This window comes from Rhipicephalus microplus, unplaced genomic scaffold, assembly GCF_043290135.1.
Source record: "Rhipicephalus microplus isolate Deutch F79 unplaced genomic scaffold, USDA_Rmic scaffold_62, whole genome shotgun sequence".
In the NCBI taxonomy this organism is placed as follows: Eukaryota; Metazoa; Arthropoda; class Arachnida; order Ixodida; family Ixodidae; genus Rhipicephalus; species Rhipicephalus microplus.
The window spans coordinates 1,199,412-1,225,329 of NW_027464635.1; the positions used below are offsets into that span (position 1 = coordinate 1,199,412).

The 25,918-nt window shown below is 46.9% G+C and overlaps 41 non-coding genes across 41 annotated transcripts; all 41 read right to left on the minus strand.

Annotated features, from left to right (window-relative positions):
* Window positions 1-29: 29 nt before the first annotated feature.
* Window positions 30-103, minus strand: TRNAT-AGU (transfer RNA threonine (anticodon AGU)). Its single transcript has one exon. It is a non-coding gene; the product is annotated as a tRNA-Thr (tRNA).
* Window positions 104-1,759: 1,656 nt separating this feature from the next.
* On the minus strand, window positions 1,760-1,833 carry TRNAT-AGU (transfer RNA threonine (anticodon AGU)). The gene has a single exon. It is a non-coding gene; the product is annotated as a tRNA-Thr (tRNA).
* Window positions 1,834-2,775: 942 nt separating this feature from the next.
* On the minus strand, window positions 2,776-2,849 carry TRNAT-AGU (transfer RNA threonine (anticodon AGU)). Its single transcript has one exon. It is a non-coding gene; the product is annotated as a tRNA-Thr (tRNA).
* A 1,110-nt stretch (window positions 2,850-3,959) lies between these two features.
* On the minus strand, window positions 3,960-4,033 carry TRNAT-AGU (transfer RNA threonine (anticodon AGU)). Its single transcript has one exon. It is a non-coding gene; the product is annotated as a tRNA-Thr (tRNA).
* A 95-nt stretch (window positions 4,034-4,128) lies between these two features.
* On the minus strand, window positions 4,129-4,202 carry TRNAT-AGU (transfer RNA threonine (anticodon AGU)). Its single transcript has one exon. It is a non-coding gene; the product is annotated as a tRNA-Thr (tRNA).
* A 95-nt stretch (window positions 4,203-4,297) lies between these two features.
* TRNAT-AGU (transfer RNA threonine (anticodon AGU)) lies at window positions 4,298-4,370 on the minus strand. Its single transcript has one exon. It is a non-coding gene; the product is annotated as a tRNA-Thr (tRNA).
* Window positions 4,371-5,143: 773 nt separating this feature from the next.
* Window positions 5,144-5,217, minus strand: TRNAT-AGU (transfer RNA threonine (anticodon AGU)). The gene has a single exon. It is a non-coding gene; the product is annotated as a tRNA-Thr (tRNA).
* A 95-nt stretch (window positions 5,218-5,312) lies between these two features.
* TRNAT-AGU (transfer RNA threonine (anticodon AGU)) lies at window positions 5,313-5,386 on the minus strand. Its single transcript has one exon. It is a non-coding gene; the product is annotated as a tRNA-Thr (tRNA).
* A 264-nt stretch (window positions 5,387-5,650) lies between these two features.
* On the minus strand, window positions 5,651-5,724 carry TRNAT-AGU (transfer RNA threonine (anticodon AGU)). Its single transcript has one exon. It is a non-coding gene; the product is annotated as a tRNA-Thr (tRNA).
* Window positions 5,725-6,334: 610 nt separating this feature from the next.
* Window positions 6,335-6,408, minus strand: TRNAT-AGU (transfer RNA threonine (anticodon AGU)). Its single transcript has one exon. It is a non-coding gene; the product is annotated as a tRNA-Thr (tRNA).
* A 1,111-nt stretch (window positions 6,409-7,519) lies between these two features.
* On the minus strand, window positions 7,520-7,593 carry TRNAT-AGU (transfer RNA threonine (anticodon AGU)). The gene has a single exon. It is a non-coding gene; the product is annotated as a tRNA-Thr (tRNA).
* Window positions 7,594-7,688: 95 nt separating this feature from the next.
* On the minus strand, window positions 7,689-7,762 carry TRNAT-AGU (transfer RNA threonine (anticodon AGU)). The gene has a single exon. It is a non-coding gene; the product is annotated as a tRNA-Thr (tRNA).
* A 95-nt stretch (window positions 7,763-7,857) lies between these two features.
* Window positions 7,858-7,930, minus strand: TRNAT-AGU (transfer RNA threonine (anticodon AGU)). Its single transcript has one exon. It is a non-coding gene; the product is annotated as a tRNA-Thr (tRNA).
* A 774-nt stretch (window positions 7,931-8,704) lies between these two features.
* Window positions 8,705-8,778, minus strand: TRNAT-AGU (transfer RNA threonine (anticodon AGU)). The gene has a single exon. It is a non-coding gene; the product is annotated as a tRNA-Thr (tRNA).
* Window positions 8,779-8,873: 95 nt separating this feature from the next.
* Window positions 8,874-8,947, minus strand: TRNAT-AGU (transfer RNA threonine (anticodon AGU)). Its single transcript has one exon. It is a non-coding gene; the product is annotated as a tRNA-Thr (tRNA).
* A 264-nt stretch (window positions 8,948-9,211) lies between these two features.
* On the minus strand, window positions 9,212-9,285 carry TRNAT-AGU (transfer RNA threonine (anticodon AGU)). Its single transcript has one exon. It is a non-coding gene; the product is annotated as a tRNA-Thr (tRNA).
* A 610-nt stretch (window positions 9,286-9,895) lies between these two features.
* Window positions 9,896-9,969, minus strand: TRNAT-AGU (transfer RNA threonine (anticodon AGU)). The gene has a single exon. It is a non-coding gene; the product is annotated as a tRNA-Thr (tRNA).
* A 602-nt stretch (window positions 9,970-10,571) lies between these two features.
* On the minus strand, window positions 10,572-10,645 carry TRNAT-AGU (transfer RNA threonine (anticodon AGU)). The gene has a single exon. It is a non-coding gene; the product is annotated as a tRNA-Thr (tRNA).
* Window positions 10,646-10,740: 95 nt separating this feature from the next.
* Window positions 10,741-10,814, minus strand: TRNAT-AGU (transfer RNA threonine (anticodon AGU)). The gene has a single exon. It is a non-coding gene; the product is annotated as a tRNA-Thr (tRNA).
* A 1,618-nt stretch (window positions 10,815-12,432) lies between these two features.
* TRNAT-AGU (transfer RNA threonine (anticodon AGU)) lies at window positions 12,433-12,506 on the minus strand. Its single transcript has one exon. It is a non-coding gene; the product is annotated as a tRNA-Thr (tRNA).
* A 267-nt stretch (window positions 12,507-12,773) lies between these two features.
* TRNAT-AGU (transfer RNA threonine (anticodon AGU)) lies at window positions 12,774-12,847 on the minus strand. The gene has a single exon. It is a non-coding gene; the product is annotated as a tRNA-Thr (tRNA).
* Window positions 12,848-13,457: 610 nt separating this feature from the next.
* TRNAT-AGU (transfer RNA threonine (anticodon AGU)) lies at window positions 13,458-13,531 on the minus strand. Its single transcript has one exon. It is a non-coding gene; the product is annotated as a tRNA-Thr (tRNA).
* Window positions 13,532-14,133: 602 nt separating this feature from the next.
* On the minus strand, window positions 14,134-14,207 carry TRNAT-AGU (transfer RNA threonine (anticodon AGU)). The gene has a single exon. It is a non-coding gene; the product is annotated as a tRNA-Thr (tRNA).
* A 95-nt stretch (window positions 14,208-14,302) lies between these two features.
* TRNAT-AGU (transfer RNA threonine (anticodon AGU)) lies at window positions 14,303-14,376 on the minus strand. Its single transcript has one exon. It is a non-coding gene; the product is annotated as a tRNA-Thr (tRNA).
* A 939-nt stretch (window positions 14,377-15,315) lies between these two features.
* TRNAT-AGU (transfer RNA threonine (anticodon AGU)) lies at window positions 15,316-15,389 on the minus strand. The gene has a single exon. It is a non-coding gene; the product is annotated as a tRNA-Thr (tRNA).
* A 604-nt stretch (window positions 15,390-15,993) lies between these two features.
* On the minus strand, window positions 15,994-16,067 carry TRNAT-AGU (transfer RNA threonine (anticodon AGU)). Its single transcript has one exon. It is a non-coding gene; the product is annotated as a tRNA-Thr (tRNA).
* A 432-nt stretch (window positions 16,068-16,499) lies between these two features.
* TRNAT-AGU (transfer RNA threonine (anticodon AGU)) lies at window positions 16,500-16,573 on the minus strand. The gene has a single exon. It is a non-coding gene; the product is annotated as a tRNA-Thr (tRNA).
* Window positions 16,574-18,566: 1,993 nt separating this feature from the next.
* On the minus strand, window positions 18,567-18,640 carry TRNAT-AGU (transfer RNA threonine (anticodon AGU)). The gene has a single exon. It is a non-coding gene; the product is annotated as a tRNA-Thr (tRNA).
* Window positions 18,641-19,582: 942 nt separating this feature from the next.
* TRNAT-AGU (transfer RNA threonine (anticodon AGU)) lies at window positions 19,583-19,656 on the minus strand. Its single transcript has one exon. It is a non-coding gene; the product is annotated as a tRNA-Thr (tRNA).
* A 1,110-nt stretch (window positions 19,657-20,766) lies between these two features.
* Window positions 20,767-20,840, minus strand: TRNAT-AGU (transfer RNA threonine (anticodon AGU)). Its single transcript has one exon. It is a non-coding gene; the product is annotated as a tRNA-Thr (tRNA).
* Window positions 20,841-20,935: 95 nt separating this feature from the next.
* On the minus strand, window positions 20,936-21,009 carry TRNAT-AGU (transfer RNA threonine (anticodon AGU)). Its single transcript has one exon. It is a non-coding gene; the product is annotated as a tRNA-Thr (tRNA).
* Window positions 21,010-21,104: 95 nt separating this feature from the next.
* Window positions 21,105-21,177, minus strand: TRNAT-AGU (transfer RNA threonine (anticodon AGU)). The gene has a single exon. It is a non-coding gene; the product is annotated as a tRNA-Thr (tRNA).
* A 773-nt stretch (window positions 21,178-21,950) lies between these two features.
* Window positions 21,951-22,024, minus strand: TRNAT-AGU (transfer RNA threonine (anticodon AGU)). Its single transcript has one exon. It is a non-coding gene; the product is annotated as a tRNA-Thr (tRNA).
* A 95-nt stretch (window positions 22,025-22,119) lies between these two features.
* Window positions 22,120-22,193, minus strand: TRNAT-AGU (transfer RNA threonine (anticodon AGU)). Its single transcript has one exon. It is a non-coding gene; the product is annotated as a tRNA-Thr (tRNA).
* Window positions 22,194-22,457: 264 nt separating this feature from the next.
* On the minus strand, window positions 22,458-22,531 carry TRNAT-AGU (transfer RNA threonine (anticodon AGU)). Its single transcript has one exon. It is a non-coding gene; the product is annotated as a tRNA-Thr (tRNA).
* Window positions 22,532-23,140: 609 nt separating this feature from the next.
* TRNAT-AGU (transfer RNA threonine (anticodon AGU)) lies at window positions 23,141-23,214 on the minus strand. The gene has a single exon. It is a non-coding gene; the product is annotated as a tRNA-Thr (tRNA).
* A 1,111-nt stretch (window positions 23,215-24,325) lies between these two features.
* On the minus strand, window positions 24,326-24,399 carry TRNAT-AGU (transfer RNA threonine (anticodon AGU)). The gene has a single exon. It is a non-coding gene; the product is annotated as a tRNA-Thr (tRNA).
* A 95-nt stretch (window positions 24,400-24,494) lies between these two features.
* TRNAT-AGU (transfer RNA threonine (anticodon AGU)) lies at window positions 24,495-24,568 on the minus strand. Its single transcript has one exon. It is a non-coding gene; the product is annotated as a tRNA-Thr (tRNA).
* A 95-nt stretch (window positions 24,569-24,663) lies between these two features.
* On the minus strand, window positions 24,664-24,736 carry TRNAT-AGU (transfer RNA threonine (anticodon AGU)). The gene has a single exon. It is a non-coding gene; the product is annotated as a tRNA-Thr (tRNA).
* Window positions 24,737-25,510: 774 nt separating this feature from the next.
* Window positions 25,511-25,584, minus strand: TRNAT-AGU (transfer RNA threonine (anticodon AGU)). Its single transcript has one exon. It is a non-coding gene; the product is annotated as a tRNA-Thr (tRNA).
* A 95-nt stretch (window positions 25,585-25,679) lies between these two features.
* On the minus strand, window positions 25,680-25,753 carry TRNAT-AGU (transfer RNA threonine (anticodon AGU)). The gene has a single exon. It is a non-coding gene; the product is annotated as a tRNA-Thr (tRNA).
* Window positions 25,754-25,918: the final 165 nt, after the last annotated feature.

Below are 25,918 nucleotides of genomic sequence, written 5' to 3' on the forward strand. Positions count from 1 at the left end.
AAGTAGAGGGACGTTTGTCTTGACTCTCGAGGCACCGGTGATATTCGAACTCACGATCTCCTGTTTACTAGACAGGCGCTTTAACCAACTAAGCCACGGCGCCTGCGCAGCGTCTTCTTCAGGCAGTGACACCATCAGAAGTGTTTCGAAGTAAACTTCAAAAACAAAAAAAACTAGAGAGCCGTTTGTCTTGACTCTCGAGGCACCGGCAAAATTCGAACTCACGATCTTCTGTTTACTAGACAGGCGCTTTAACTAACTAAGCCATGGCGCCTGCGCAGCGCCTTGTTCAGTCAGTGACACCATCAAAAGTATTTCGAACTAAACTTCGAAAAACAGAAACTTGAGAGACGTTTGTCTTGACTCTCGAGGCACAGGTGAGATTCGAACTCACGATCTTCCTCTTACTAGACAGGCGCTTTAACTAACTAAGCCACAGCGCCCGCGCAGCGTCTTGTTCAGGCAGTGACACCATCAGAAGTATTTCGAACTATACTTCGAAAACAAAAAACTAGAGAGACGTTAGTCTTGACTCTCGAGGCACCGGTGAGATTCGAACTCACGATTTCCTGTTTACTAGAAAGGCGCTTTAACTAACTAAGCCACAGCGCCTGCGCAGCATTTTGTTCAGGCAGTGACACCGTCAGAAGTATTTCTAACTAAACTTCGAAAACAAAAAAAACTAGAGAGACGTTAGTCTTGACTCTCGATGATGATGAAAAACATTTATTGTAAAAGAGAGAGGTACGGGGCCAAAGCATGACCCTGCTACATGGTCGGCGTCCTTAGTCCGGGACACCGCATGACGAGGCCCCTACTCGCGCCCGTCTCACCAGAGCCCGTTGAGACTCTAGTGATGAGCTGTCGAGGAGGGCAGTCTCCCATGCCTCTCGGGAAGGGGTAGGGGATGACTCTCGAGGCACCGGTGAGATTCGAACTCATAATCTTCTGTTTACTAGACAGGCGTTTTAACCAACTAAGCCACGGCGCCTGCGCAGCCTGTTGTTCAGGCAGTGACACCATCAGAAGTATTTCGAACTAAACTTCGAAAACAAAAAGCTAGAGAGATGTTTGTCTTGACTCTCGAGTCACCGGTGAGATTTGAACTCACGATCTCCTGTTTACTAGACAGGCGCTTTAACCAACTAAGCCACGGCACCTGTGCAGCGTCTTGTTCAGGCAGTGACACCCACAGAAGTATTTCGAACTAAACTTCGAAAACAAAAAACTAGAGACGTTAGTCTTGACTCCCGAGGCACCGGTGAGATTGGAACTCACGATCTCCTGTTTACTAGACAAGCGCTTTAACTAACGAAGCCACGGCGCCTGCGCAGCGTCTTGTTCAGGCAGTGACACCATCTGAAGTATTTCGAACTATACTTCGAAAACAAAAAACTAGAGAGACGTTTGTCTTGACTCCCGAGGCACCGGTGAGATTCTAACTCACGATCTCCGGTTTACTAGACAGGCGCTTTAACCAAATAAGCCACGGCGCCGGCGCAGCGTCTTGTTCAGGCAGTGACACCATCAGAAGTATTTCGAACTAAACTTCAAAAACAAAAGTACTGAAAGTTGGGCGAGTTCGTACTCGATCATGACTTCTTTGCGGAAACACGTACACGGACACAAGGAAAAGAGGCAAACACCACGGGCGCCCGTGTTGTTAGCCTCTTTTCCTTGTGTCCGTGTACGTGTTTGCGCAAAGAAGTCATGAATGTTCGAAAACAAAAAACTAGAGAGACGTTAGTCTTGACTACTGAGGCACCGGTGAGATTCGAACTCACGATCTCCTGTTTACTAGACAGGCGCTTTAACTAACTAAGCCACGGCGCCTGCGCAGCGTCTTGTTCAGGCAGTGACACCATCAGAAGTGTTTCGAAGTAAACTTCGAAAACAAAAAAACTAGAGAGTCGTTTGTCTTGACTCTCGAGGCACCGGTGAAATTCGAACTCACGATCTCCTGTTTACTAGACAGGCGCTTTAACTAACTAAGCCACGGCGCCTGCGCAGCGTCTTGTTCAGGCAGTGACACCATCAGAAGTGTTTCGAAGTAAACTTCGAAAACAAAAAACTAGAGAGCCGTTTGTCTTGACTCTCGAGGCACCGGTGAAATTCGAACTCACGATCTCCTGTTTACTAGACAGGCGCTTTAACTAACTAAGCCATGGCGCCTGCGCAGCGCCTTGTTCAGTCAGTGACACCATCAGAAGTATTTCTAACTAAACTTCGAAAACAAAAAAAACTAGAGAGACGTTAGTCTTGACTCTCGAGGCACCGGTGAGATTCGAACTCATGATCTCCTGTTTACTAGACAGGCGCTTTACCCAACTAAGCCACGGCACCTGTGCAGCGTCTTGTTCAGGCAGTGACACCATCAGAAGTATTTCGAACTAAACTTCGAAAACAAAAATCTAGAGAGACGTTAGTCTTGACTCCCGAGGCACCGGTGAGATTCGAACTCACGATCTCCGGTTTACTAGACAGGCGCTTTAACCAAATAAGCCATGGCGCCTGCGCAGCGTCTTGTTCAGGCAGTGACACCATCAGAAGTATTTCGAACTAAACTTCGAAAACAAAAGTACTGAAAGTTGGGCGAGTTCGTACTCGATCATGACTTCTTTGCGCAAACACGTACACGGACACAAAGAAAAGAGGCAAACAAGACGGGCGCCCGTGTTGTTTGCCTCTTTTCCTTGTGTCCGTGTACGTGTTTGCGCAAAGAAGTCATGAATGTTCGAAAACAAAAAACTAGAGAGACGTTAGTCTTGACTCTCGAGGCACCGGTGATATTCGAACTCACGATCTCCTGTTTACTAGACAGGCGCTTTAACCAACTAAGCCACGGCGCCTGCGCAGCGTCTTGTTCAGGCAGTGACACCATCAGAAGTGTTTCGAAGTAAACTTCGAAAGCAAAAAAACTAGAGAGCCGTTTGTCTTGACTCTCTAGGCACCGGTGAAATTCGAACTCACGATCTCCTGTTTACTAGACAGGCGCTTTAACTAACTAAGCCATGGCGCCTGCGCAGCGCCTTGTTCAGTCAGTGACACCATCAGAAGTATTTCAAACTAAACTTCGAAAACAAGAAACTTGAGAGACGTTTGTCTTGACTCTCGAGGCACAGGTGAGATTTGAACTCACGATCTTCCTCTTACTAGACAGGCGCTTTAACCAACTAAGCCACGGCGCCTGCGCAGCGTCTTGTTCAGGCAGTGACACCATCAGAAGTGTTTCGAAGTAAACTTCGAAAACAAAAAACTAGAGAGCCGTTTGTCTTGACTCTCGAGGCACCGGTGAAATTCGAACTCACGATCTCCTGTTTACTAGACAGGCGCTTTAACTAACTAAGCCATGGCGCCTGCGCAGCGCCTTGTTCAGTCAGTGACACCATCAGAAGTATTTCTAACTAAACTTCGAAAACAAAAAAACTAGAGAGACGTTAGTCTTGACTCTCGAGGCACCGGTGAGATTCGAACTCATGATCTCCTGTTTACTAGACAGGCGCTTTACCCAACTAAGCCACGGCACCTGTGCAGCGTCTTGTTCAGGCAGTGACACCATCAGAAGTATTTCGAACTAAACTTCGAAAACAAAAATCTAGAGAGACGTTAGTCTTGACTCCCGAGGCACCGGTGAGATTCGAACTCACGATCTCCGGTTTACTAGACAGGCGCTTTAACCAAATAAGCCATGGCGCCTGCGCAGCGTCTTGTTCAGGCAGTGACACCATCAGAAGTATTTCGAACTAAACTTCGAAAACAAAAGTACTGAAAGTTGGGCGAGTTCGTACTCGATCATGACTTCTTTGCGCAAACACGTACACGGACACAAGGAAAAGAGGCAAACAAGACGGGCGCCCGTGTTGTTTGCCTCTTTTCCTTGTGTCCGTGTACGTGTTTGCGCAAAGAAGTCATGAATGTTCGAAAACAAAAAACTAGAGAGACGTTAGTCTTGACTCCCAAGGCACCGGTGAGATTCGAACTCACGATCTCCTGTTTACTAGACAGGCGCTTTAACTAACTAAGCCACGGCGCCTGCGCAGCGTCTTGTTCAGGCAGTGACACCATCAGAAGTATTTCGAACTAAACTTCGAAAACAAAAAACTAGAGAGACGTTTGTCTTGACTCTCGAGGCACCGGTGAGATTCGAACTCATGATCTCCTGTTTACTAGACAGGCGCTTTAACCAACTAAGCCACGGCGCCTACGCAGCGTCTTGTTCAGGCAGTAACACGATCAGAAATATTTCGAACTAGACTTCAAAAGCAAAAAAGTAGAGGGACGTTTGTCTTGACTCTCGAGGCACCGGTGATATTCGAACTCACGATCTCCTGTTTACTAGACAGGCGCTTTACCAACTAAGCCACGGCGCCTGCGCAGCGTCTTGTTCAGGCAGTGACACCATCAGAAGTGTTTCGAAGTAAACTTCGAAAGCAAAAAAACTAGAGAGCCGTTTGTCTTGACTCTCTAGGCACCGGTGAAATTCGAACTCACGATCTCCTGTTTACTAGACAGGCGCTTTAACTAACTAAGCCATGGCGCCTGCGCAGCGCCTTGTTCATTAGTGACACCATCAGAAGTATTTCGAACTAAACTTCGAAAACAAGAAACTTGAGAGACGTTTGTCTTGACTCTCGAGGCACAGGTGAGATTCGAACTCACGATCTTCCTCTTACTAGACAGGCGCTTTAACCAACTAAGCCACGGCGCCTGCGCAGCGTCTTGTTCAGGCAGTGACACCATCAGAAGTGTTTCGAAGTAAACTTCGAAAACAAAAAACTAGAGAGCCGTTTGTCTTGACTCTCGAGGCACCGGTGAAATTCGAACTCACGATCTCCTGTTTACTAGACAGGCGCTTTAACTAACTAAGCCATGGCGCCTGCGCAGCGCCTTGTTCAGTCAGTGACACCATCAGAAGTATTTCTAACTAAACTTCGAAAACAAAAAATATTAGAGAGACGTTAGTCTTGACTCTCGAGGCACCGGTGAGATTCGAACTCATGATCTCCTGTTTACTAGACAGGCGCTTTACCCAACTAAGCCACGGCACCTGTGCAGCGTCTTGTTCAGGCAGTGACACCATCAGAAGTATTTCGAACTAAACTTCAAAAACAAAAAACTAGAGAGACGTTAGTCTTGACTCTTGAGGCACCGGTGAGATTCGAACTCATGATCTCCTGTTTACTAGACAGGCGCTTTAACCAACTAAGCCACGGCGCCTACGCAGCGTCTTGTTCAGGCAGTGACACCATCAGAAGTATTTCGAACTAAACTTCGAAAACAAAAAAGTAGAGAGACGTTTGTCTTGACTCTAGAGGCACCGGTGATATTCGAACTCACGATCTCCTGTTTACTAGACAGGCGCTTTAACCAACTAAGCCACGGCGCCTGTGCAGCGTCTTGTTCAGGCAGTGACACCATCAGAAGTGTTTCGAAGTAAACTTCGAAAACAAAAAACTAGAGAGCCGTTTGTCTTGACTCTCGAGGCACCGGTGAGATTCCAACTCATGATCTCCTGTTTACTAGACAGGCACTTTAACCAACTAAGCCACGGCGCCTACGCAGCGTCTTGTTCAGGCAGTAACACCATCAGAAGTATTTCGAACTAGACTTCGAAAACAAAAAAGTAGAGGGACGTTTGTCTTGACTCTCGAGGCACCGGTGATATTCGAACTCACGATCTCCTGTTTACTAGACAGGCGCTTTAACCAACTAAGCCACGGCGCCTGCGCAGCCTGTTGTTCAGGCAGTGACACCATCAGAAGTATTTCGAACTATACTTCGAAAACAAAAAAAAACTAGAGAGACGTTAGTCTTGACTCTCGAGGCACCAGTGAGATTCGAACTCATAATCTTCTGTTTACTAGACAGGCGCTTTAACCAACTAAGCCACGGCGCCTGCGCAGCCTGTTGTTCAGGCAGTGACACCATCAGAAGTATTTCGAACTATACTTCGAAAACAAAAAAAAAACTAGAGAGACGTTAGTCTTGACTCTCGAGGCACCGGTGAGATTCGAACTCATAATCTTCTGTTTACTAGACAGGCGCTTTAACCAACTAAGCCACGGCGCCTGCGCAGCCTCTTGTTCAGGCAGTGACACCATCAGAAGTATTTCGAACTAAACTTCGAAAACAAAAAACTAGAGAGACGTTAGTCTTGACTCCCGAGGCACCGGTGATATTCGAACTCACGATCTCCTGTTTACTAGACAGGCGCTTTAACTAACTAAGCCACGGCGCCTGCGCAGCGTCTTGTTCAAGCATTGACACCATCTGAAGTATTTCGAACTATACTTCGAAAACAAAAAAACTAGAGAGACGTTTGTCTTGACTCTCGAGGCACCGGTGAAATTCGAACTCACGATCTCCTGTTTACTAGACAGGCGCTTTAACCAACTAAGCCACGGCGCCTGCGCAGCTTCTTGTTCAGGCAGTGACACCATCAGAAGTGTTTCGAAGTAAACTTCGAAAGCAAAAAAACTAGAGAGCCGTTTGTCTTGACTCTCTAGGCACCGGTGAAATTCGAACTCACGATCTCCTGTTTACTAGACAGGCGCTTTAACTAACTAAGCCATGGCGCCTGCGCAGCGCCTTGTTCAGTCAGTGACACCATCAGAAGTATTTCGAACTAAACTTCGAAAACAAGAAACTTGAGAGACGTTTGTCTTGACTCTCGAGGCACAGGTGAGATTCGAACTCACGATCTTCCTCTTACTAGACAGGCGCTTTAACCAACTAAGCCACGGCGCCTGCGCAGCGTCTTGTTCAGGCAGTGACACCATCAGAAGTGTTTCGAAGTAAACTTCGAAAACAAAAAACTAGAGAGCCGTTTGTCTTGACTCTCGAGGCACCGGTGAAATTCGAACTCACGATCTCCTGTTTACTAGACAGGCGCTTTAACTAACTAAGCCATGGCGCCTGCGCAGCGCCTTGTTCAGTCAGTGACACCATCAGAAGTATTTCTAACTAAACTTCGAAAACAAAAAAAACTAGAGAGACGTTAGTCTTGACTCTCGAGGCACCGGTGAGATTCGAACTCATGATCTCCTGTTTACTAGACAGGCGCTTTACCCAACTAAGCCACGGCACCTGTGCAGCGTCTTGATCAGGCAGTGACACCATCAGAAGTATTTCGAACTAAACTTCGAAAACAAAAATCTAGAGAGACGTTAGTCTTGACTCCCGAGGCACCGGTGAGATTCGAACTCACGATCTCCGGTTTACTAGACAGGCGCTTTAACCAAATAAGCCATGGCGCCTGCGCAGCGTCTTGTTCAGGCAGTGACACCATCAGAAGTATTTCGAACTAAACTTCGAAAACAAAAGTACTGAAAGTTGGGCGAGTTCGTACTCGATCATGACTTCTTTGCGCAAACACGTACACGGACACAAGGAAAAGAGGCAAACAAGACGGGCGCCCGTGTTGTTTGCCTCTTTTCCTTGTGTCCGTGTACGTGTTTGCGCAAAGAAGTCATGAATGTTCGAAAACAAAAAACTAGAGAGACGTTAGTCTTGACTCCCAAGGCACCGGTGAGATTCGAACTCACGATCTCCTGTTTACTAGACAGGCGCTTTAACTAACTAAGCCACGGCGCCTGCGCAGCGTCTTGTTCAGGCAGTGACACCATCAGAAGTATTTCGAACTAAACTTCGAAAACAAAAAACTAGAGAGACGTTTGTCTTGACTCTCGAGGCACCGGTGAGATTCGAACTCATGATCTCCTGTTTACTAGACAGGCGCTTTAACCAACTAAGCCACGGCGCCTACGCAGCGTCTTGTTCAGGCAGTAACACGATCAGAAGTATTTCGAACTAGACTTCAAAAGCAAAAAAGTAGAGGGACGTTTGTCTTGACTCTCGAGGCACCGGTGATATTCGAACTCACGATCTCCTGTTTACTAGACAGGCGCTTTACCAACTAAGCCACGGCGCCTGCGCAGCGTCTTGTTCAGGCAGTGACACCATCAGAAGTGTTTCGAAGTAAACTTCGAAAGCAAAAAAACTAGAGAGCCGTTTGTCTTGACTCTCTAGGCACCGGTGAAATTCGAACTCACGATCTCCTGTTTACTAGACAGGCGCTTTAACTAACTAAGCCATGGCGCCTGCGCAGCGCCTTGTTCAGTCAGTGACACCATCAGAAGTATTTCGAACTAAACTTCGAAAACAAGAAACTTGAGAGACGTTTGTCTTGACTCTCGAGGCACAGGTGAGATTCGAACTCACGATCTTCCTCTTACTAGACAGGCGCTTTAACCAACTAAGCCACGGCGCCTGCGCAGCGTCTTGTTCAGGCAGTGACACCATCAGAAGTGTTTCGAAGTAAACTTCGAAAACAAAAAACTAGAGAGCCGTTTGTCTTGACTCTCGAGGCACCGGTGAAATTCGAACTCACGATCTCCTGTTTACTAGACAGGCGCTTTAACTAACTAAGCCATGGCGCCTGCGCAGCGCCTTGTTCAGTCAGTGACACCATCAGAATTATTTCTAACTAAACTTCGAAAACAAAAAATATTAGAGAGACGTTAGTCTTGACTCTCGAGGCACCGGTGAGATTCGAACTCATGATCTCCTGTTTACTAGACAGGCGCTTTACCCAACTAAGCCACGGCACCTGTGCAGCGTCTTGTTCAGGCAGTGACACCATCAGAAGTATTTCGAACTAAACTTCAAAAACAAAAAACTAGAGAGACGTTAGTCTTGACTCTTGAGGCACCGGTGAGATTCGAACTCATGATCTCCTGTTTACTAGACAGGCGCTTTAACCAACTAAGCCACGGCGCCTACGCAGCGTCTTGTTCAGGCAGTGACACCATCAGAAGTATTTCGAACTAAACTTCGAAAACAAAAAAGTAGAGAGACGTTTGTCTTGACTCTAGAGGCACCGGTGATATTCGAACTCACGATCTCCTGTTTACTAGACAGGCGCTTTAACCAACTAAGCCACGGCGCCTGTGCAGCGTCTTGTTCAGGCAGTGACACCATCAGAAGTGTTTCGAAGTAAACTTCGAAAACAAAAAACTAGAGAGCCGTTTGTCTTGACTCTCGAGGCACCGGTGAGATTCCAACTCATGATCTCCTGTTTACTAGACAGGCACTTTAACCAACTAAGCCACGGCGCCTACGCAGCGTCTTGTTCAGGCAGTAACACCATCAGAAGTATTTCGAACTAGACTTCGAAAACAAAAAAGTAGAGGGACGTTTGTCTTGACTCTCGAGGCACCGGTGATATTCGAACTCACGATCTCCTGTTTACTAGACAGACGCTTTAACCAACTAAGCCACGGCGCCTGCGCAGCCTGTTGTTCAGGCAGTGACACCATCAGAAGTATTTCGAACTATACTTCGAAAACAAAAAAAAACTAGAGAGACGTTAGTCTTGACTCTCGAGGCACCAGTGAGATTCGAACTCATAATCTTCTGTTTACTAGACAGGCGCTTTAACCAACTAAGCCACGGCGCCTGCGCAGCCTGTTGTTCAGGCAGTGACACCATCAGAAGTATTTCGAACTATACTTCGAAAACAAAAAAAAAACTAGAGAGACGTTAGTCTTGACTCTCGAGGCACCGGTGAGATTCGAACTCATAATCTTCTGTTTACTAGACAGGCGCTTTAACCAACTAAGCCACGGCGCCTGCGCAGCCTCTTGTTCAGGCAGTGACACCATCAGAAGTATTTCGAACTAAACTTCGAAAACAAAAAACTAGAGAGACGTTAGTCTTGACTCCCGAGGCACCGGTGATATTCGAACTCACGATCTCCTGTTTACTAGACAGGCGCTTTAACTAACTAAGCCACGGCGCCTGCGCAGCGTCTTGTTCAGGCATTGACACCATCTGAAGTATTTCGAACTATACTTCGAAAACAAAAAAACTAGAGAGACGTTTCTCTTGACTCTCGAGGCACCGGTGATATTCGAACTCACGATCTCCTGTTTACTAGACAGGCGCTTTAACCAACTAAGCCACGGCGCCTGCGCAGCGTCTTGTTCAGGCAGTGACACCATCAGAAGTGTTTCGAAGTAAACTTCGAAAACAAAAAACTAGAGAGCCGTTTGTCTTGACTCTCGAGGCACCGGTGAAATTCGAACTCACGATCTCTGGTTTACTAGACAGGCGCTTGAACCAAATAAGCCACGGCGCCTGCGCAGCGTCTTGTTCAGGCAGTGACACCATCAGAAGTATTTCGAACTAAACTTCGAAAACAAAAGTACTGAAAGTTGGGCGAGTTCGTACTCGATCATGGCTTCTTTGCGCAAACACGTACACGGACACAAGGAAAAGAGGCAAACAACACGGGCGCCCGTGTTGTTTGCCTCTTTTCCTTGTGTCCGTGTACGTGTTTGCGCAAAGAAGTCATGAATGTTCGAAAACAAAAAACTAGAGAGACGTTAGTCTTGACTCCCGAGGCACCGGTGAGATTCGAACTCACGACCTCCTGTTTACTAGACAGGCGCTCTAACTAACTAACCCACGGCGCCTGCGCAGCGTCTTGTTCAGGCAGTGACACCATCAGAAGTATTTCGAACTAAACTTCGAAAACAAAAAAACTAGAGAGACGTTTGTCTTGACTCTCGAGGCACCGGTGAGATTCAAACTCATGATCTCCTGTTTACTAGACAGGCGCTTTAACCAACTAAGCCACGGCGCCTACGCAGCGTCTTGTTCAGGCAGTAACACCATCAGAAGTATTTCGAACTAGACTTCGAAAACAAAAAAGTAGAGGGACGTTTGTCTTGACTCTCGAGGCACCGGTGATATTCGAACTCACGATCTCCTGTTTACTAGACAGGCGCTTTAACCAACTAAGCCACGGCGCCTGCGCAGCGTCTTGTTCAGGCAGTGACACCATCAGAAGTATTTCGAACTAAACTTCGAAAAACAGAAACTTGAGAGACAATTGTCTTGACTCTCGAGGCACAGGTGAGATTCGAACTCACGATCTTCCTCTTACTAGACAGGCGCTTTAACTAACTAAGCCACAGCGCCCGCGCAGCGTCTTGTTCAGGCAGTGACACCATCAGAAGTATTTCAAACTATACTTCGAAAACAAAAAACTAGAGAGACATTAGTCTTGACTCTTGAGGCACCGGTGAGATTCGAACTCACGATCTCCTGTTTACTAGAAAGGCGCTTTAACTAACTAAGCCACAGCGCCTGCGCAGCATTATGTTCAGGCAGTGACACCATCAGAAGTATTTCTAACTAAACTTCGAAAACAAAAAAAAACTAGAGAGACGTTAGTCTTGACTATCGAGGCACCGGTGAGATTCGAACTCATAATCTTCTGTTTACTAGACAGGCGCTTTAACCAACTAAGCCACGGCGCCTGCGCAGCCTGTTGTTCAGGCAGTGACACCATCAGAAGTATTTCGAACTAAACTTCGAAAACAAAAAACTAGAGACGTTAGTCTTGACTCCCGAGGCACCGGTGAGATTCGAACTCACGATCTCCGGTTTACTAGACAGGCGCTTTAACCAAATAAGCCACGGCGCCGGCGCAGCGTCTTGTTCAGGCAGTGACACCATCAGAAGTATTTCGAACTAAACTTCGAAAACAAAAGTACTGAAAGTTGGGCGAGTTCGTACTCGATCATGACTTCTTTGCGGAAACACGTACACGGACACAAGGAAAAGAGGCAAACAACACGGGCGCCCGTGTTGTTTGCCTCTTTTCCTTGTGTCCGTGTACGTGTTTGCGCAAAGAAGTCATGAATGTTCGAAAACAGAAAACTAGAGAGACGTTAGTCTTGACTCCCGAGGCACCGGTGAGATTCGAACTCACGATCTCCTGTTTACTAGACAGGCGCTTTAACTAACTAAGCCACGGCGTCTGCGCAGCGTCTTGTTCAGGCAGTGACACCATCAGAAGTATTTCGAACTAAACTTCGAAAACAAAAAACTAGAGAGACGTTTGTCTTGACTCTCGAGGCACCGGTGAAATTCGAACTCACGATCTCCTGTTTACTAGACAGGCGCTTTAACTAACTAAGCCATGGCGCCTGCGCAGCGCCTTGTTCAGTCAGTGACACCATCAGAAGTATTTCTAACTAAACTTCGAAAACAAAAAAAATTAGAGAGACGTTAGTCTTGACTCTCGAGGCACCGGTGAGATTCGAACTCATGATCCCCTGTTTACTAGACAGGCGCTTTACCCAACTAAGCCACGGCACCTGTGCAGCGTCTTGTTCAGGCAGTGACACCATCAGAAGTATTTCGAACTAAACTTCAAAAACAAAAAACTAGAGAGACGTTAGTCTTGACTCTTGAGGCACCGGTGAGATTCGAACTCATGATCTCCTGTTTACTAGACAGGCTCTTTAACCAACTAAGCCACGGCGCCTACGCAGCGTCTTGTTCAGGCAGTGACACCATCAGAAGTATTTCGAACTAAACTTCGAAAACAAAAAAGTAGAGAGACGTTTGTCTTGACTCTAGAGGCACCGGTGATATTCGAACTCACGATCTCCTGTTTACTAGACAGGCGCTTTAACCAACTAAGCCACGGCGCCTGTGCAGCGTCTTGTTCAGGCAGTGACACCATCAGAAGTATTTCGAACTATACTTCGAAAACAAAAAAAAACTAGAGAGACGTTAGTCTTGACTCTCGAGGCACCGGTGAGATTCCAACTCATGATCTCCTGTTTACTAGACAGGCACTTTAACCAACTAAGCCACGGCGCCTACGCAGCGTCTTGTTCAGGCAGTAACACCATCAGAAGTATTTCGAACTAGACTTCGAAAACAAAAAAGTAGAGGGACGTTTGTCTTGACTCTCGAGGCACCAGTGATATTCGAACTCACGATCTCCTGTTTACTAGACAGGCGCTTTAACCAACTAAGCCACGGCGCCTGCGCAGCCTGTTGTTCAGGCAGTGACACCATCAGAAGTATTTCGAACTATACTTCGAAAACAAAAAAAAAACTAGAGAGACGTTAGTCTTGACTCTCGAGGCACCAGTGAGATTCGAACTCATAATCTTCTGTTTACTAGACAGGCGCTTTAACCAACTAAGCCACGGCGCCTGCGCAGCCTGTTGTTCAGGCAGTGACACCATCAGAAGTATTTCGAACTATACTTCGAAAACAAAAAAAAACTAGAGAGACGTTAGTCTTGACTCTCGAGGCACCGGTGAGATTCGAACTCATAATCTTCTGTTTACTAGACAGGCGCTTTAACCAACTAAGCCACGGCGCCTGCGCAGCCTCTTGTTCAGGCAGTGACACCATCAGAAGTATTTCGAACTAAACTTCGAAAACAAAAAACTAGAGAGACGTTAGTCTTGACTCCCGAGGCACCGGTGATATTCGAACTCACGATCTCCTGTTTACTAGACAGGCGCTTTAACTAACTAAGCCACGGCGCCTGCGCAGCGTCTTGTTCAGGCATTGACACCATCTGAAGTATTTCGAACTATACTTCGAAAACAAAAAAACTAGAGAGACGTTTCTCTTGACTCTCGAGGCACCGGTGATATTCGAACTCACGATCTCCTGTTTACTAGACAGGCGCTTTAACCAACTAAGCCACGGCGCCTGCGCAGCGTCTTGTTCAGGCAGTGACACCATCAGAAGTGTTTCGAAGTAAACTTCGAAAACAAAAAACTAGAGAGCCGTTTGTCTTGACTCTCGAGGCACCGGTGAAATTCGAACTCACGATCTCCGGTTTACTAGACAGGCGCTTGAACCAAATAAGCCACGGCGCCTGCGCAGCGTCTTGTTCAGGCAGTGACACCATCAGAAGTATTTCGAACTAAACTTCGAAAACAAAAGTACTGAAAGTTGGGCGAGTTCGTACTCGATCATGGCTTCTTTGCGCAAACACGTACACGGACACAAGGAAAAGAGGCAAACAACACGGGCGCCCGTGTTGTTTGCCTCTTTTCCTTGTGTCCGTGTACGTGTTTGCGCAAAGAAGTCATGAATGTTCGAAAACAAAAAACTAGAGAGACGTTAGTCTTGACTCCCGAGGCACCGGTGAGATTCGAACTCACGACCTCCTGTTTACTAGACAGGCGCTCTAACTAACTAACCCACGGCGCCTGCGCAGCGTCTTGTTCAGGCAGTGACACCATCAGAAGTATTTCGAACTAAACTTCGAAAACAAAAAAACTAGAGAGACGTTTGTCTTGACTCTCGAGGCACCGGTGAGATTCGAACTCATGATCTCCTGTTTACTAGACAGGCGCTTTAACCAACTAAGCCACGGCGCCTACGCAGCGTCTTGTTCAGGCAGTAACACCATCAGAAGTATTTCGAACTAGACTTCGAAAACAAAAAAGTAGAGGGACGTTTGTCTTGACTCTCGAGGCACCGGTGATATTCGAACTCACGATCTCCTGTTTACTAGACAGGCGCTTTAACCAACTAAGCCACGGCGCCTCCGCAGCGTCTTGTTCAGGCAGTGACACCATCAGAAGTATTTCGAACTAAACTTCGAAAAACAGAAACTTGAGAGACAATTGTCTTGACTCTCGAGGCACAGGTGAGATTCGAACTCACGATCTTCCTCTTACTAGACAGGCGCTTTAACTAACTAAGCCACAGCGCCCGCGCAGCGTCTTGTTCAGGCAGTGACACCATCAGAAGTATTTCAAACTATACTTCGAAAACAAAAAACTAGAGAGACATTAGTCTTGACTCTCGAGGCACCGGTGAGATTCGAACTCACGATCTCCTGTTTACTAGAAAGGCGCTTTAACTAACTAAGCCACAGCGCCTGCGCAGCATTATGTTCAGGCAGTGACACCATCAGAAGTATTTCTAACTAAACTTCGAAAACAAAAAAAACTAGAGAGACGTTAGTCTTGACTATCGAGGCACCGGTGAGATTCGAACTCATAATCTTCTGTTTACTAGACAGGCGCTTTAACCAACTAAGCCACGGCGCCTGCGCAGCCTGTTGTTCAGGCAGTGACACCATCAGAAGTATTTCGAACTAAACTTCGAAAACAAAAAACTAGAGACGTTAGTCTTCACTCCCGAGGCACCGGTGAGATTCGAACTCACGATCTCCGGTTTACTAGACAGGCGCTTTAACCAAATAAGCCACGGCGCCGGCGCAGCGTCTTGTTCAGGCAGTGACACCATCAGAAGTATTTCGAACTAAACTTCGAAAACAAAAGTACTGAAAGTTGGGCGAGTTCGTACTCGATCATGACTTCTTTGCGGAAACACGTACACGGACACAAGGAAAAGAGGCAAACAACACGGGCGCCCGTGTTGTGTGCCTCTTTTCCTTGTGTCCGTGTACGTGTTTGCGCAAAGAAGTCATGAATGTTCGAAAACAGAAAACTAGAGAGACGTTAGTCTTGACTCCCGAGGCACCGGTGAGATTCGAACTCACGATCTCCTGTTTACTAGACAGGCGCTTTAACTAACTAAGCCACGGCGCCTGCGCAGCGTCTTGTTCAGGCAGTGACACCATCAGAAGTATTTCGAACTAAACTTCGAAAACAAAAAACTAGAGAGACGTTTGTCTTGACTCTCGAGGCACCGGTGAAATTCGAACTCACGATCTCCTGTTTACTAGACAGGCGCTTTAACTAACTAAGCCATGGCGCCTGCGCAGCGCCTTGTTCAGTCAGTGACACCATCAGAAGTATTTCTAACTAAACTTCGAAAACAAAAAAAATTAGAGAGACGTTAGTCTTGACTCTCGAGGCACCGGTGAGATTCGAACTCATGATCCCCTGTTTACTAGACAGGCGCTTTACCCAACTAAGCCACGGCACCTGTGCAGCGTCTTGTTCAGGCAGTGACACCATCAGAAGTATTTCGAACTAAACTTCAAAAACAAAAAACTAGAGAGACGTTAGTCTTGACTCTTGAGGCACCGGTGAGATTCGAACTCATGATCTTCTGTTTACTAGACAGGCTCTTTAACCAACTAAGCCACGGCGCCTACGCAGCGTCTTGTTCAGGCAGTGACACCATCAGAAGTATTTCGAACTAAACTTCGAAAACAAAAAAGTTGAGAGACGTTTGTCTTGACTCTAGAGGCACCGGTGATATTCGAACTCACGATCTCCTGTTTACTAGACAGGCGCTTTAACCAACTAAGCCACGGCGCCTGCGCAGCGTCTTGTTCAGGCAGTGACACCATCAGAAGTGTTTCGAAGTAAACTTCGAAAAACAAAACTAGAGAGCCGTTTGTCTTGACTCTCGAGGCACCGGTGAAATTAGAACTCACGATCTCCTGTTTACTAGACAGGCGCTTCAACTAACTAAGCCATGGCGCCTGCGCAGCGCCTTGTTCAGTCAGTGACACCATCAGAAGTATTTCGAACTAAACTTCGAAAACAAGAAACTTGAGAGACGTTTGTCTTGACTGTCGAGGCACAGGTAAGATTCGAACTCACGATCTCCTGTTTACTAGACAGGCGCTTTAACTAACTAAGCCACGGCGCCTGCGCAGCCTGTTGTTCAGGCAGTGACACCATCAGAAGTATTTCGAACTAAACTTCGAAAACAAAAAGCTAGAGAGATGTTTGTCTTGACTCTCGAGGCACCGGTGAGATTTGAACTCACGATCTCCTGTTTACTAGACAGGCGCTTTAACCAACTAAGCCACGGCACCTGTGCAGCGTCTTGTTCAGGCAGTGACACCATCAGAAGTATTTCGAACTAAACTTCGAAAACAAAAAACTAGAGACGTTAGTCTTGACTCCCGAGGCACCGGTGAGATTCGAACTCACGATCTCCTGTTTACTTGACAAACGCTTTAACTAACTAAGCCACGGCGCCTGCGCAGCGTCTTGTTCAGGCAGTGACACCATCTGAAGTATTTCGAACTATACTTCGAAAACAAAAAAACTAGAGAGACGTTTGTCTTCACTCTCGAGGCACCGGTGAGATTCGAACTCACGATCTCCAGTTTACTAGACAGGCGCTTTAACAAAATAAGCCACGGCGCCGGCGCAGCGTCTTCTTCAGGCAGTGACACCATCAGAAGTGTTTCGAAGTAAACTTCAAAAACAAAAAAAACTAGAGAGCCGTTTGTCTTGACTCTCGAGGCACCGGCAAAATTCGAACTCACGATCTTCTGTTTACTAGACAGGCGCTTTAACTAACTAAGCCATGGCGCCTGCGCAGCGCCTTGTTCAGTCAGTGACACCATCAAAAGTATTTCGAACTAAACTTCGAAAAACAGAAACTTGAGAGACGTTTGTCTTGACTCTCGAGGCACAGGTGAGATTCGAACTCACGATCTTCCTCTTACTAGACAGGCGCTTTAACTAACTAAGCCACAGCGCCCGCGCAGCGTCTTGTTCAGGCAGTGACACCATCAGAAGTATTTCGAACTATACTTCGAAAACAAAAAACTAGAGAGACGTTAGTCTTGACTCTCGAGGCACCGGTGAGATTCGAACTCACGATTTCCTGTTTACTAGAAAGGCGCTTTAACTAACTAAGCCACAGCGCCTGCGCAGCATTTTGTTCAGGCAGTGACACCGTCAGAAGTATTTCTAACTAAACTTCGAAAACAAAAAAAACTAGAGAGACGTTAGTCTTGACTCTCGATGATGATGAAAAACATTTATTGTAAAAGAGAGAGGTACGGGGCCAAAGCATGACCCTGCTACATGGTCGGCGTCCTTAGTCCGGGACACCGCATGACGAGGCCCCTACTCGCGCCCGTCTCACCAGAGCCCGTTGAGACTCTAGTGATGAGCTGTCGAGGAGGGCAGTCTCCCATGCCTCTCGGGAAGGGGTAGGGGATGACTCTCGAGGCACCGGTGAGATTCGAACTCATAATCTTCTGTTTACTAGACAGGCGTTTTAACCAACTAAGCCACGGCGCCTGCGCAGCCTGTTGTTCAGGCAGTGACACCATCAGAAGTATTTCGAACTAAACTTCGAAAACAAAAAGCTAGAGAGATGTTTGTCTTGACTCTCGAGTCACCGGTGAGATTTGAACTCACGATCTCCTGTTTACTAGACAGGCGCTTTAACCAACTAAGCCACGGCACCTGTGCAGCGTCTTGTTCAGGCAGTGACACCCACAGAAGTATTTCGAACTAAACTTCGAAAACAAAAAACTAGAGACGTTAGTCTTGACTCCCGAGGCACCGGTGAGATTGGAACTCACGATCTCCTGTTTACTAGACAAGCGCTTTAACTAACGAAGCCACGGCGCCTGCGCAGCGTCTTGTTCAGGCAGTGACACCATCTGAAGTATTTCGAACTATACTTCGAAAACAAAAAACTAGAGAGACGTTTGTCTTGACTCCCGAGGCACCGGTGAGATTCTAACTCACGATCTCCGGTTTACTAGACAGGCGCTTTAACCAAATAAGCCACGGCGCCGGCGCAGCGTCTTGTTCAGGCAGTGACACCATCAGAAGTATTTCGAACTAAACTTCAAAAACAAAAGTACTGAAAGTTGGGCGAGTTCGTACTCGATCATGACTTCTTTGCGGAAACACGTACACGGACACAAGGAAAAGAGGCAAACACCACGGGCGCCCGTGTTGTTAGCCTCTTTTCCTTGTGTCCGTGTACGTGTTTGCGCAAAGAAGTCATGAATGTTCGAAAACAAAAAACTAGAGAGACGTTAGTCTTGACTACTGAGGCACCGGTGAGATTCGAACTCACGATCTCCTGTTTACTAGACAGGCGCTTTAACTAACTAAGCCACGGCGCCTGCGCAGCGTCTTGTTCAGGCAGTGACACCATCAGAAGTGTTTCGAAGTAAACTTCGAAAACAAAAAAACTAGAGAGTCGTTTGTCTTGACTCTCGAGGCACCGGTGAAATTCGAACTCACGATCTCCTGTTTACTAGACAGGCGCTTTAACTAACTAAGCCACGGCGCCTGCGCAGCGTCTTGTTCAGGCAGTGACACCATCAGAAGTGTTTCGAAGTAAACTTCGAAAACAAAAAACTAGAGAGCCGTTTGTCTTGACTCTCGAGGCACCGGTGAAATTCGAACTCACGATCTCCTGTTTACTAGACAGGCGCTTTAACTAACTAAGCCATGGCGCCTGCGCAGCGCCTTGTTCAGTCAGTGACACCATCAGAAGTATTTCTAACTAAACTTCGAAAACAAAAAAAACTAGAGAGACGTTAGTCTTGACTCTCGAGGCACCGGTGAGATTCGAACTCATGATCTCCTGTTTACTAGACAGGCGCTTTACCCAACTAAGCCACGGCACCTGTGCAGCGTCTTGTTCAGGCAGTGACACCATCAGAAGTATTTCGAACTAAACTTCGAAAACAAAAATCTAGAGAGACGTTAGTCTTGACTCCCGAGGCACCGGTGAGATTCGAACTCACGATCTCCGGTTTACTAGACAGGCGCTTTAACCAAATAAGCCATGGCGCCTGCGCAGCGTCTTGTTCAGGCAGTGACACCATCAGAAGTATTTCGAACTAAACTTCGAAAACAAAAGTACTGAAAGTTGGGCGAGTTCGTACTCGATCATGACTTCTTTGCGCAAACACGTACACGGACACAAAGAAAAGAGGCAAACAAGACGGGCGCCCGTGTTGTTTGCCTCTTTTCCTTGTGTCCGTGTACGTGTTTGCGCAAAGAAGTCATGAATGTTCGAAAACAAAAAACTAGAGAGACGTTAGTCTTGACTCTCGAGGCACCGGTGATATTCGAACTCACGATCTCCTGTTTACTAGACAGGCGCTTTAACCAACTAAGCCACGGCGCCTGCGCAGCGTCTTGTTCAGGCAGTGACACCATCAGAAGTGTTTCGAAGTAAACTTCGAAAGCAAAAAAACTAGAGAGCCGTTTGTCTTGACTCTCTAGGCACCGGTGAAATTCGAACTCACGATCTCCTGTTTACTAGACAGGCGCTTTAACTAACTAAGCCATGGCGCCTGCGCAGCGCCTTGTTCAGTCAGTGACACCATCAGAAGTATTTCAAACTAAACTTCGAAAACAAGAAACTTGAGAGACGTTTGTCTTGACTCTCGAGGCACAGGTGAGATTTGAACTCACGATCTTCCTCTTACTAGACAGGCGCTTTAACCAACTAAGCCACGGCGCCTGCGCAGCGTCTTGTTCAGGCAGTGACACCATCAGAAGTGTTTCGAAGTAAACTTCGAAAACAAAAAACTAGAGAGCCGTTTGTCTTGACTCTCGAGGCACCGGTGAAATTCGAACTCACGATCTCCTGTTTACTAGACAGGCGCTTTAACTAACTAAGCCATGGCGCCTGCGCAGCGCCTTGTTCAGTCAGTGACACCATCAGAAGTATTTCTAACTAAACTTCGAAAACAAAAAAACTAGAGAGACGTTAGTCTTGACTCTCGAGGCACCGGTGAGATTCGAACTCATGATCTCCTGTTTACTAGACAGGCGCTTTACCCAACTAAGCCACGGCACCTGTGCAGCGTCTTGTTCAGGCAGTGACACCATCAGAAGTATTTCGAACTAAACTTCGAAAACAAAAATCTAGAGAGACGTTAGTCTTGACTCCCGAGGCACCGGTGAGATTCGAACTCACGATCTCCGGTTTACTAGACAGGCGCTTTAACCAAATAAGCCATGGCGCCTGCGCAGCGTCTTGTTCAGGCAGTGACACCATCAGAAGTATTTCGAACTAAACTTCGAAAACAAAAGTACTGAAAGTTGGGCGAGTTCGTACTCGATCATGACTTCTTTGCGCAAACACGTACACGGACACAAGGAAAAGAGGCAAACAAGACGGGCGCCCGTGTTGTTTGCCTCTTTTCCTTGTGTCCGTGTACGTGTTTGCGCAAAGAAGTCATGAATGTTCGAAAACAAAAAACTAGAGAGACGTTAGTCTTGACTCCCAAGGCACCGGTGAGATTCGAACTCACGATCTCCTGTTTACTAGACAGGCGCTTTAACTAACTAAGCCACGGCGCCTGCGCAGCGTCTTGTTCAGGCAGTGACACCATCAGAAGTATTTCGAACTAAACTTCGAAAACAAAAAACTAGAGAGACGTTTGTCTTGACTCTCGAGGCACCGGTGAGATTCGAACTCATGATCTCCTGTTTACTAGACAGGCGCTTTAACCAACTAAGCCACGGCGCCTACGCAGCGTCTTGTTCAGGCAGTAACACGATCAGAAATATTTCGAACTAGACTTCAAAAGCAAAAAAGTAGAGGGACGTTTGTCTTGACTCTCGAGGCACCGGTGATATTCGAACTCACGATCTCCTGTTTACTAGACAGGCGCTTTACCAACTAAGCCACGGCGCCTGCGCAGCGTCTTGTTCAGGCAGTGACACCATCAGAAGTGTTTCGAAGTAAACTTCGAAAGCAAAAAAACTAGAGAGCCGTTTGTCTTGACTCTCTAGGCACCGGTGAAATTCGAACTCACGATCTCCTGTTTACTAGACAGGCGCTTTAACTAACTAAGCCATGGCGCCTGCGCAGCGCCTTGTTCATTAGTGACACCATCAGAAGTATTTCGAACTAAACTTCGAAAACAAGAAACTTGAGAGACGTTTGTCTTGACTCTCGAGGCACAGGTGAGATTCGAACTCACGATCTTCCTCTTACTAGACAGGCGCTTTAACCAACTAAGCCACGGCGCCTGCGCAGCGTCTTGTTCAGGCAGTGACACCATCAGAAGTGTTTCGAAGTAAACTTCGAAAACAAAAAACTAGAGAGCCGTTTGTCTTGACTCTCGAGGCACCGGTGAAATTCGAACTCACGATCTCCTGTTTACTAGACAGGCGCTTTAACTAACTAAGCCATGGCGCCTGCGCAGCGCCTTGTTCAGTCAGTGACACCATCAGAAGTATTTCTAACTAAACTTCGAAAACAAAAAATATTAGAGAGACGTTAGTCTTGACTCTCGAGGCACCGGTGAGATTCGAACTCATGATCTCCTGTTTACTAGACAGGCGCTTTACCCAACTAAGCCACGGCACCTGTGCAGCGTCTTGTTCAGGCAGTGACACCATCAGAAGTATTTCGAACTAAACTTCAAAAACAAAAAACTAGAGAGACGTTAGTCTTGACTCTTGAGGCACCGGTGAGATTCGAACTCATGATCTCCTGTTTACTAGACAGGCGCTTTAACCAACTAAGCCACGGCGCCTACGCAGCGTCTTGTTCAGGCAGTGACACCATCAGAAGTATTTCGAACTAAACTTCGAAAACAAAAAAGTAGAGAGACGTTTGTCTTGACTCTAGAGGCACCGGTGATATTCGAACTCACGATCTCCTGTTTACTAGACAGGCGCTTTAACCAACTAAGCCACGGCGCCTGTGCAGCGTCTTGTTCAGGCAGTGACACCATCAGAAGTGTTTCGAAGTAAACTTCGAAAACAAAAAACTAGAGAGCCGTTTGTCTTGACTCTCGAGGCACCGGTGAGATTCCAACTCATGATCTCCTGTTTACTAGACAGGCACTTTAACCAACTAAGCCACGGCGCCTACGCAGCGTCTTGTTCAGGCAGTAACACCATCAGAAGTATTTCGAACTAGACTTCGAAAACAAAAAAGTAGAGGGACGTTTGTCTTGACTCTCGAGGCACCGGTGATATTCGAACTCACGATCTCCTGTTTACTAGACAGGCGCTTTAACCAACTAAGCCACGGCGCCTGCGCAGCCTGTTGTTCAGGCAGTGACACCATCAGAAGTATTTCGAACTATACTTCGAAAACAAAAAAAACTAGAGAGACGTTAGTCTTGACTCTCGAGGCACCAGTGAGATTCGAACTCATAATCTTCTGTTTACTAGACAGGCGCTTTAACCAACTAAGCCACGGCGCCTGCGCAGCCTGTTGTTCAGGCAGTGACACCATCAGAAGTATTTCGAACTATACTTCGAAAACAAAAAAAAAACTAGAGAGACGTTAGTCTTGACTCTCGAGGCACCGGTGAGATTCGAACTCATAATCTTCTGTTTACTAGACAGGCGCTTTAACCAACTAAGCCACGGCGCCTGCGCAGCCTCTTGTTCAGGCAGTGACACCATCAGAAGTATTTCGAACTAAACTTCGAAAACAAAAAACTAGAGAGACGTTAGTCTTGACTCCCGAGGCACCGGTGATATTCGAACTCACGATCTCCTGTTTACTAGACAGGCGCTTTAACTAACTAAGCCACGGCGCCTGCGCAGCGTCTTGTTCAAGCATTGACACCATCTGAAGTATTTCGAACTATACTTCGAAAACAAAAAAACTAGAGAGACGTTTGTCTTGACTCTCGAGGCACCGGTGAAATTCGAACTCACGATCTCCTGTTTACTAGACAGGCGCTTTAACCAACTAAGCCACGGCGCCTGCGCAGCGTCTTGTTCAGGCAGTGACACCATCAGAAGTGTTTCGAAGTAAACTTCGAAAGCAAAAAAACTAGAGAGCCGTTTGTCTTGACTCTCTAGGCACCGGTGAAATTCGAACTCACGATCTCCTGTTTACTAGACAGGCGCTTTAACTAACTAAGCCATGGCGCCTGCGCAGCGCCTTGTTCAGTCAGTGACACCATCAGAAGTATTTCGAACTAAACTTCGAAAACAAGAAACTTGAGAGACGTTTGTCTTGACTCTCGAGGCACAGGTGAGATTCGAACTCACGATCTTCCTCTTACTAGACAGGCGCTTTAACCAACTAAGCCACGGCGCCTGCGCAGCGTCTTGTTCAGGCAGTGACACCATCAGAAGTGTTTCGAAGTAAACTTCGAAAACAAAAAACTAGAGAGCCGTTTGTCTTGACTCTCGAGGCACCGGTGAAATTCGAACTCACGATCTCCTGTTTACTAGACAGGCGCTTTAACTAACTAAGCCATGGCGCCTGCGCAGCGCCTTGTTCAGTCAGTGACACCATCAGAAGTATTTCTAACTAAACTTCGAAAACAAAAAAAACTAGAGAGACGTTAGTCTTGACTCTCGAGGCACCGGTGAGATTCGAACTCATGATCTCCTGTTTACTAGACAGGCGCTTTACCCAACTAAGCCACGGCACCTGTGCAGCGTCTTGATCAGGCAGTGACACCATCAGAAGTATTTCGAACTAAACTTCGAAAACAAAAATCTAGAGAGACGTTAGTCTTGACTCCCGAGGCACCGGTGAGATTCGAACTCACGATCTCCGGTTTACTAGACAGGCGCTTTAACCAAATAAGCCATGGCGCCTGCGCAGCGTCTTGTTCAGGCAGTGACACCATCAGAAGTATTTCGAACTAAACTTCGAAAACAAAAGTACTGAAAGTTGGGCGAGTTCGTACTCGATCATGACTTCTTTGCGCAAACACGTACACGGACACAAGGAAAAGAGGCAAACAAGACGGGCGCCCGTGTTGTTTGCCTCTTTTCCTTGTGTCCGTGTACGTGTTTGCGCAAAGAAGTCATGAATGTTCGAAAACAAAAAACTAGAGAGACGTTAGTCTTGACTCCCAAGGCACCGGTGAGATTCGAACTCACGATCTCCTGTTTACTAGACAGGCGCTTTAACTAACTAAGCCACGGCGCCTGCGCAGCGTCTTGTTCAGGCAGTGACACCATCAGAAGTATTTCGAACTAAACTTCGAAAACAAAAAACTAGAGAGACGTTTGTCTTGACTCTCGAGGCACCGGTGAGATTCGAACTCATGATCTCCTGTTTACTAGACAGGCGCTTTAACCAACTAAGCCACGGCGCCTACGCAGCGTCTTGTTCAGGCAGTAACACGATCAGAAGTATTTCGAACTAGACTTCAAAAGCAAAAAAGTAGAGGGACGTTTGTCTTGACTCTCGAGGCACCGGTGATATTCGAACTCACGATCTCCTGTTTACTAGACAGGCGCTTTACCAACTAAGCCACGGCGCCTGCGCAGCGTCTTGTTCAGGCAGTGACACCATCAGAAGTGTTTCGAAGTAAACTTCGAAAGCAAAAAAACTAGAGAGCCGTTTGTCTTGACTCTCTAGGCACCGGTGAAATTCGAACTCACGATCTCCTGTTTACTAGACAGGCGCTTTAACTAACTAAGCCATGGCGCCTGCGCAGCGCCTTGTTCAGTCAGTGACACCATCAGAAGTATTTCGAACTAAACTTCGAAAACAAGAAACTTGAGAGACGTTTGTCTTGACTCTCGAGGCACAGGTGAGATTCGAACTCACGATCTTCCTCTTACTAGACAGGCGCTTTAACCAACTAAGCCACGGCGCCTGCGCAGCGTCTTGTTCAGGCAGTGACACCATCAGAAGTGTTTCGAAGTAAACTTCGAAAACAAAAAACTAGAGAGCCGTTTGTCTTGACTCTCGAGGCACCGGTGAAATTCGAACTCACGATCTCCTGTTTACTAGACAGGCGCTTTAACTAACTAAGCCATGGCGCCTGCGCAGCGCCTTGTTCAGTCAGTGACACCATCAGAATTATTTCTAACTAAACTTCGAAAACAAAAAATATTAGAGAGACGTTAGTCTTGACTCTCGAGGCACCGGTGAGATTCGAACTCATGATCTCCTGTTTACTAGACAGGCGCTTTACCCAACTAAGCCACGGCACCTGTGCAGCGTCTTGTTCAGGCAGTGACACCATCAGAAGTATTTCGAACTAAACTTCAAAAACAAAAAACTAGAGAGACGTTAGTCTTGACTCTTGAGGCACCGGTGAGATTCGAACTCATGATCTCCTGTTTACTAGACAGGCGCTTTAACCAACTAAGCCACGGCGCCTACGCAGCGTCTTGTTCAGGCAGTGACACCATCAGAAGTATTTCGAACTAAACTTCGAAAACAAAAAAGTAGAGAGACGTTTGTCTTGACTCTAGAGGCACCGGTGATATTCGAACTCACGATCTCCTGTTTACTAGACAGGCGCTTTAACCAACTAAGCCACGGCGCCTGTGCAGCGTCTTGTTCAGGCAGTGACACCATCAGAAGTGTTTCGAAGTAAACTTCGAAAACAAAAAACTAGAGAGCCGTTTGTCTTGACTCTCGAGGCACCGGTGAGATTCCAACTCATGATCTCCTGTTTACTAGACAGGCACTTTAACCAACTAAGCCACGG